The sequence below is a fragment of the Sinocyclocheilus anshuiensis genome, unplaced genomic scaffold, assembly GCF_001515605.1.
Source record: "Sinocyclocheilus anshuiensis isolate Anshui unplaced genomic scaffold, SAMN03320099.WGS_v1.1 scaffold1736, whole genome shotgun sequence".
NCBI lineage: Eukaryota > Metazoa > Chordata > Actinopteri > Cypriniformes > Cyprinidae > Sinocyclocheilus > Sinocyclocheilus anshuiensis.
In genome coordinates this window covers 15,348-25,064 of record NW_015558656.1, presented here as the reverse complement: position 1 = coordinate 25,064, position 9,717 = coordinate 15,348, and positions in this window count along the sequence as shown.

Genomic DNA, 9,717 nt, shown 5'->3' with positions numbered 1-9,717 from the left:
ATTAGTTACTTTTTTAGGAAGTAACGCAATATTGTAATGCATTACTTTTAAAAGTAACTTTCCCCAGCACTGCTTCTTACTGTCCTCAATTAAAGTTTGGATGCGTGTTTCTAATTCTGAAATCTTCTCTGTCAGCCTAACTGTTTCCCTGCATTTATCACATGTGAATCCCTCGTCGCCAACAGAGAGAGCTAAACTATACATGTGGCGAGCAGTGCAAACAATAATAGCAGGAGAAACCATTACTCACCGTGATTGAAGAATGATTCTGACTTACCACTGTTGTTTGATGAACTCGTGAAAAAACGGAGTGAGAGAAAAAAAAAGAAAACGGCAATAGCCGCGAATGGAAACACGAATGACAAGCTAACCGCTAACGAATGCTAACGCGCTGCACGCGCGCTGCACTCGCTGTTTTAGAATAAAAGCAAATGATCAAATTAATCAGATTAGTTTGATAGATAATATCAGAAATATGGTGGGAATTAAGTTATATTTTATCACTTTAAACAACAGAGAGTGATAGTAACATAGAGATTCAACAGAAAAGCAAAGCTACACGGAGCTACAATCACAAACCACTTAGCAGCACGGTACACAGGAAACGGAAACGGTACACGGTAGAGCCAGGTGGTTGCTGGGGCTTACTTCATCTATCAGCCTGCAGTGTGATTCCTGTTTGTTAATGACATGCATAGTGCGCGTTTCTACTCCCAGGCTCACATAGATAGCAAACACATGGTCTCACGGCTCTCCGGAGCAGTAGTAGTACATATGTCTTGGTAACAGATCTGATTGTTCTGGTGGGTTTTATCTTTTATATTCCTTCTGCCTCATAGGGATGATTTTAAGCATATTATTGTATAGCAGCAGCATACATATTACATTTTTTTGTTTTCTTCTTCCAGCTTTGTTGGGGGGTTATTTCATATGCTATTTGTGCAGCAGCAGTATGTCTTAAATACTCATGGCACCGTATCGCCATATGCATTGGCAGTAGCAAGTTCCTGTACTTGCTTGCAGCAGCAATAATCTACAACTACAGCAATAACCAACAGCAGCAGCAATTCAGCAGCAGCAGCAGTGTAGCAGATCTATTCCGCCAAGACTAAATACATTAACATTGTCATATCCATCACCATGCTAAAATCTTCTGAGAGTTGTCATGATTGAATTAAATTTTTCACTATTTTTAATCACCTTTCAGCTTTTAGCAGTAGTGGTGTCACAAATAATTACTGAAAGTACAATATAAATCATGCAGACATTAATGTGATGTCATAAAAACTGCTTGTACATTACTTTTAGTATATAATTGATGGATACTTTGAAATTTCATCCTTGAGTGCTTGAAATTCCATGTCAACCACATAACTATACATAAACACTTAGTAGTGCAAAATGAATAAGTAAAAAGTGTGTAAAAATTGGGATAGAACTAGGACTTGCAGTTTGGAGAATGCATGGATGAATATAAAATAAACCAATAAATATGTAATGACTATACACACAGATTTACAACCATACCAGGGACAATATTCTTAAAGTTTCTAAGAATCCTCTAAGAAAGCTCCTAACTTCGCTTAAAAAATTCTACGTAGGAGTCTTAGCTTAAAGGAAAGATTTGGGACCAATCAGAACAACTCTGAGCGAGGAAAAGAAAAAACCTTCATCTTAGTGAGGAGGTGGGGCTCTCTCACCCGCACATTATATATGTGTATATATTCTTTATTTTTTATTTACCATGCTGTCGTACTTAACATATTTTATGAGAAATAAACAGCGACAGAATAAGATTCTGAAAGTGCTGTAATTCTTTGTGATCACTTTGCTTATAGAAGGTTGTGACAGACCCAAATCATCACTGCTGCATAGTTGCATTTTTCCAGTTGCCAAATATGTTAATGTAGTTAATGTAGTGATTACTTCCATTTCTGGCGCTATGGCATTTCTGCGCTATGTCAGAGATGTTATCATGTCTCTAATAAGATCAGTCACAATCTAATGTGTAGCATCTTATTAATTCACTGTCATGCATTGCGTGCAACACATTTCTTCTCCCTCTTCAAGTTTTGTCCATTTTCTCGACTGCTAAAGAAACCCTTAAGCCTCTTAAATGTCCTTGCCCGTGCTCCTAACAGTTTTGGACCTTAAGACCTCTTTTAAGGGTTAGGATGCTTTCTGAATTACTTTTTTCTTTACTAGAAACTTTTCTTTAATTCTAAGAGGAAACACCCTCATTTCTAAGAATTTAGAACTCTCTATGGACCCAGATCTTTAGTAGATGGATTAGTTTATTAATTAATTGCCACATTTTTATGTTGAAATTTTTGAATTTGTTGCCCAGAATATTCTTGAGAAAACATGTCAAGTCTTTGACAACAGAAGGGCTGTTTCTTCCATTCAAACATGCTTGAAACACAGAAAGCATCACAAATATCTGTAATCATTTCTGTGGTCTATTTTGTTCATTTTCACCAACTTAAGCAGTTTAAACTAAGTAATTTCTGGAAATTACTTTTTTGTTTTACTTTTTTCATCCATTTATACTGTTGCTGTAATTATTGTCAAGTCACCTTTATTTATATAGCGCTTTTAACAAAACAGATTGTCAAAGCAACTTTACAGCATTAAATAGGAAAATAGTGTGTCAATAATGCAAAATGACAAAAGTAAACACCCAATTTTCAGTTAAAGGCAGTTCATCATTGAATTCAGGGATGTTATCGTCCAGCTCAGTTCAGTTTAAATAGTATCTGTGCAATCAAGTCGACGATAATGCTGGAAATTAAGTGTCCCCAACTAAGCAAGCCAGAGGCGACAGCGGCAAGGAACCAAAAGTCCATCGGTGACAGAATGGAAAAAAAACCTTGGGAGAAACCAGGCTCAGTTGAGGGGCCAGTTCTCCTCTGGCCAGATGAAACCAGCAGTTCAATTCCAGGCTGCAGCAAAGTCACATTGTGCAGAGGACTCAACTGATTCCTATGGTCTTGTCCCAGTGGCCGTCTAGGAGACAAGGTCTTCACTGGGGATCTGTCTCTGGGACACGTCTAGTTATCCTGATCTCCGCTGACATTCAGGGCTGTCGAGGTCACCTCCTAGGTGCTGATCCACCATCTGGGCTGGATACGTACTGGATCCGGGTGACTGCAGTGACTGTCTGATCTGGATACAGACTGGATGTGGTGGCTACGGTGACCTTGGAATAAGAACGAAACAGACTAATATTAGCATAGATGCCATTCTTCTAACGATGTAGCAAGTACATCGGGTGTTATGGGAAGTGTTTCCGGTTCCGGTTGTCCTAATTAATGCAGCCTAAAAATCCTTTAACGGATTTGAATATTAGAAATGTGTTAGTGTGTTATGTGTAAGCCAGGTTAAAGAGATGGGTCTTTAATCTAGATTTAAACTGACAGAGTGTGTCTGCCTCCAGAACAATGTTAGGTACAGTAGGTTATTCCAGTGTTTGGGCGCTAAATAGGAAAAGGATCTGCCGCCCACAGTTGATTTTGATATTCTAGGTATTATCAAATTCACAGAGTTTTGAGATCGCAGCGGACGTGGAGGACTATAATGCAATAAGAGCTCGTTCAAATACCAAGGTGCTAAACCATTCAGGGCTTCATAAGTAAAAAGCAAGATTTGAAAATCTATACGATGTTTAATAGGGAGCCAGTGCAGTGTTGACAGAACCGGGCTAATATGGTCATACTTCCTGGTTCTAGTAAGAACTCTAGCTGCTGCATTTTGGAGCAGCTGGAGTTTGTTTATTAAGCATGCAGAACAACCACCCAATAAAGCATTACAATAATCTAACATTGAGGGTCATGAACGCATGAATTAACATTTCTGCATTTGACATTGAGAGCATAGATCGTAATTTAGGTATATTTTTGAGATGGAAAAATGCCGTTTTACAAATGCTAGAAACGTTGCTTTCAAAGGAAAGATTGCCATCAAATAGCACACCTAGGTTCCTAACTGATGACGAAGAATTGACACAGCAGCCATCAAGTGTTAGACAGTGTTCTAGGTTATTACATGCGGAGGTTTTAGGTCCGATAATTAACACCTCTGTTTTTTCAGAATTTAGCAGTAAGAAATTACTCGTCATCCAGTTTTTTTTATATCGACTATGCTTTCCGTTAATTTTTCAAATTGGTGTGTTTCGCCGGGCCGTGAAGAAATATCTCCCAAGGGTAACATGTAAAGCGTAAAAAGTAACGGCCCTAGTACTGAGCCTTGAGATACTCCATACTGCACTTGTGATTGATATGATACCTCTTCATTCACTGCTACGAACTGATGGTGGTCAGATAAGTACGATTTGAACCATGCTAATGCACTTGTCACTTCGTGAATGAAGTTACTTGTCAGTTATTTGTCATTTGGTGACTGAAAGCTTATCTTTTATGGAGTGTCTATTTACACTAAGTGCAAATAGCCCGCCTTGTTGGCAGAGGCTATTTACACTAACTCCACCCACAAACGTGTGATAAGGATGGTCAACACTATAAAAGACAGCAGAAAATTGTCAGCTTCAGTGGCATAGATGGTTAAGCGTGTTCCGTAGTCTTTTTGACGCGATCAACCAGGGTTCGAATCTGCCTTTTACCAAACTTTTTTTTCTCCCTTTTCAAATCTCATATCACATCGGAAAAGGCATTTATTTTCAATAAAAATGAAGGAAATAATCAAAGTTGAAAATAAAATATCGGGTAGGGTTGGGGTAGGTGCAGGGAGGGCTTTATTGTCCCAATAAGGTGGCATCCATTTAATAATTTGAATTAAAATTATCATTTACACTCAATACGTTATTACTGAATACTGATTTATAATGTACTATAATACTGTCACGATGTGGGTAGATGAGGCACACAGCAAAGGGGTAATCCAAAGGGGAGTCTTTTATTTTCACTCCAAGACTTTAACATTGACGAACATAGGATAAAAACACCACAACGTAACTTTAAAGCAAGACAAGGGAATGGAGGAAAAAACAGGGTATATAAACACATGGAACGTAATAGGGAGAACTGAAACAGGTGGAAAACTCAATCAACATAGGTGAACAATAAACGATGATTAACTAAATTAGAACAGGAACTGAACCAAATAAGGGCAAACAGGAACTAAACAGAAACAAACGCGTGACAAATACTGAGGTGCAGATAATTGAACTGCCACTATTTGCAATAAGTAGTATAAATAGCAGAAAATCCTGCTATTTTATCATAGTGTAAATAAAATCTATCGCTATCTGCACTTAGTGTAAATAGCATATTGTTAAAAATACTGCTATTTTCACTTAGTGTAAATAGAATCCATTGCTATTTGCATTTAGTGTAAATAGCCTCTATTATGGAGGACCAAACCTGCAGAAATTAAAAACGAATAAATATATAGATAAATAAATAAAATGACAGGAAAATAAATAAAGGAATAAATGACTTGATAAAAACAAATATAGTTCATTTGTAATAAAATGTAACCCTGAATTCATTTTTTTATTACTTTTTCCTTTATGTATAATGTATTTATTCATGCGTTTATTTATTTTTTATATTTATTTATTCCCACATGTATTTATTTCCAGATTTATTTATTTATTCATTTATTTATTTTTACTTTTCCGTGTGCAGCATGGAAATGAGGGAGGCGGTCCTTGCGGAGCTCCGGTGAATCATTGGTTGAGAGCTCACGCAGAAGGTCAGATCAAACTAACGATAGAGATCGGAGTTTGTGTGATCAACTGTAGAGTTGCAAGATATTTTCACAGATTCACGTTATGTCTAATTATTTTATAGCGACTGAATTCGCCTACTTATCCTGACAGTTTCAAAGTTACATACGACATACGTTAGATTTGTGATATTTTGTTAAAATAAACTGTCAAATTATATCTAAATATTGCTAAATATGCCTGATTCGTAGATGAACACTTTACAGTTGGTTTTGTGACTGTACGTCATTCTCTTCAAATGCTATTGAAGTTACAATCATGTATAATTTTTTTTTATATTTAATTAATTTATGTATGCATTAGTTACTTATTTTTAAATGTATTTATTCATGCGTTTATTTATTTATTTTTTATATTTATTTATTCCCATTTCCAGATTTATTTGTTCACTTATTTCTTTTTATTTTTCGGTGTGCAATATGCAAATGAGGGGGCGGTCCTTGCGGAGCTCCAGTGAATCATTGGTTGAGAGCTCAAGAAGAAGCAATCAGAATTTGTGGGATCAACTGGAGAGTTGCAAGATATTTTCACAGATTACTATGTTGAATTATATTATAGCGACTGAATTGACCTACTTATCCTGACAGTTTCATCATTAAGTTTAGTTTGATGACGCCTCTAAACACACTTGGTAGAGGTTTCTAAGGCTTGTGTTCATTTTGTAATTACAGAGAAAAGACTCCCAAAAGCATTAAGTTGATCGTAAAACAGTTGCATCAAAGGTTTGGAATCACGGCCCACTGCCATAAAGTTGGCTTGACCTTGGACATTCAAGATTCGCAAGTGTAGGGACCGTCTCTAACCTTACATACGACATACGATATTTATTAAAATAAACTGTCAAATTATATCTAAATATTGCTAAATATACCTGATTCGTAGATGAACACTTTACAGTTGGTTTTGTGACTGTAAGTCATTCTCTTCAAATGCTATTGAAGTTACAATCATGTATACCAATGTCGTATTTAACTTTAGAGATGGTCCCTAAACTTGCGAATATAGACGTCAACTGCCAGTGGGCCGCGATTCCAAAAAGCATTGTGAGCCTGAGTAGACCGTAGGTCTAACTAGGTCCTTTGGTGCAACTGGTTTACGATTGCATTTAGGCTCACAATGCTTTTGGGAGTCACGATTTTCTCTGTGTAATTCGACATAATAATGTGAATCTGTGAAAATATCTTGCAACTCTGCAGTTTGGTCTGACGCTTCTGCGTGAGCTCTCTCAACCAATGATTCACCGGAGTTCCGCAAGGACCGCTTCCCTCATTTCCATGCTGCACACGGAAAAGTAAAAATAAATAAATGAATAAATAAATGAATCTGGAAATAAATACATGTGGGAATAAATAAATATAAAAAAATTAATAAATACATTTAAAATAAATAAATACATAAATATAAAAATAAATGATAAGTAAATAAAACTTAAAAATAATAAAAATAAATGTAAAAATAAATACAGAGAATAATACATATAGGAAAAAGGTCATAAAAATAAACTCAGAATTAAATTTTATTACAAATGAACTATATTTGTTTTTATCGAGTCGTTTATTTCTTTATTTTCTTGTTATTTCTTTATTATTTCTGCAGGTTTGGTCCTCCATACTCTATCGCTATTTGCACTTAGTGCAAATAGCATCTATCGCTATTTGCACTTAGTGCAAATAGCCGCTGCCTATCTTTTACACTTTTTTTTTTTGTTTTGGTGGCACTGTGTTCTATTGTATATGCAATCTGCTGTGTGGTCGTTGTGCCGATCACATTTTTTAATGGAGAAAAAAAATAATATTTATTTGACAGTAAAACGGTTACATTTACATCTCTCTATGGGGCCGCCAGACACTTTGGGGCCCCTAGCAACTACACATATCCCCTGTAGGTCAAGCCAGCCCTGGCTGTTCCACCTGTTGGCCTAAATACATTCTAATCTTCTACATGGCAATAACCATGGGTTCACAAGTAATAAGCTTTTGACTTTGTTAAAATACAAATCTGATTAGAATGCTGAGAACAGCATTTATAACAATATTTCTATTTCATAAAGCAAGTCACAGTTTAAAATGCATGCTTGCCTCAAATAAAGGAAGCCAACTGCTTGTCAATTACTTCAAACATAATTTAGCAACTAATGTCAAATCAGTAGTAGTTTTGTTTCATCTGCCAAGATGCATTAGTTTATATAATTTTTTATAATTTTTCCCCTATAATATTGACTCTTACTGGCATTGAATGGATTGGGTGCTTTTGACTCGACTGAGGGTCCTGAGGTTCCTATGTGTGCTATGAAGATAAGATAAAGGTTTAAAGTGCACACCTGAAAGAGCTCAGACCATTAGTTTACGCTTATGTAATAAGCTGTTAATGGTTTGCCAGGCATATCTATGATATAGAAATGTTGCTCCTTCAATGTATCTCTAAGAAGAATTATCTAAAAGCACTCGTGGAAAGGATGAAGCACTAAATTTGTGGGTTTATTTATATACGGCATAATGAGCAAAAATAACCTTAAATGAATAGTTAAATAACATGGTCACTCAAAGAAGTAATTCCATGTTTAGTCCTTGCTAGAGTGACCAGACTTCCCGTTTTTCCCAGGACAGTCCCGCATTTCAGCTCTGATTTTAGTGTCCGGACTTATTTTGAAAAAGTCATGTTTTGTCCCGTATTTCAAAATTTCTTTACTACTGGGTGATCAGAGCAAGTAGTAAAAGCATGGGTCACGGAAGCGGGAGGACCGCCCGGGCTTGGGCCCGGGTTACTTTTGAGGTCTGGTACAAATATGACATGGGCTACAAAAAAAAAAGCATAGGCTATAGGCTCATATGTATGCACGTTTAATCATTAAAAGATCGCGATCTCGATTAAAACACACGCGATCTTATTTGTAAATGACGGTGATTCTGCTATGTCTATTAAACCTTTGAAAACCTTTGAAAACATAATCACATCGGAATATTTAAACCTGCTTTCGCGCAGCCGCTGATCCAGATATAGCTCATCATGTAGCCTAAGCTTTTATGTTTGAAACGGTCTACACAGTCTACTTACACAGTAGGCTACATTTCTATGTTGCAAACATTCAATAATAACGAAAGTATTTGGAGAAAAGTTTTTAATCCGGATATAGACTCTGATGTTGCGGCAGCCTCGATCAAAACGAGTAATTAACCTTTGGAACAGGCCGTAACCAGCTATGAGGCCACGAGGTCCGGACCTCGGTAAATTTTTCATGTTCAAAAATACAATTTGTTCTTTGAATGACTAATTTGCTGTTAAACTCCTCATATGAATGCCTGCATGACATGTATAATTCAGTTTAGACCATTTGTAAGAATGTTTGAAAATGATTGCTGCGAGACGCTGATGGAGTGAACGAGGCTTGAGAGAGTTGTGAGTGAGGGCGCGGGCGCAGCCTCCGTGTTGCCAGATCCAGCTATTATAAGCGTTTTTGGACTTGTCTTTTCCACTTAATTTAACACTTTATAAAGTTAATAAAGTAGGAAGTGGCAGTTTAGAGTCAGCGATATATTTATCGTATTTGCAAAAGATTGGAAATAATTTCGGTTTATTTTTATTTCTGTCAGGACCACTATAGTTTGGATTGGCGGTATGGTTCTGTTCTGGGCAAGAACTCCCTGCGCATCCATGCAGCCTAGCATGGATGAGAGCAGGGAGAGCAGCGATAACCCCCTAAAACAAAACCATATATATATATATAAAACCATATATCAATCCCCCAACACAAACTGATAGCAAAATCTCAAAGCCTAAAGCAACAAGCATGTTGCCCTTAACCAATGACCAATCAAATATGTTGCCAAAACCCGCATAACCTGAAGCAACAATACTGTTGCCTTTAACAGTTGACCAATGAATATGTTGCCAATAACTTAAAAGCTTAAGCAGCATTCTCAATAACACCAGCTAGACTTAAGAAAAACATGTTCCAATTCAACTACAGCTTT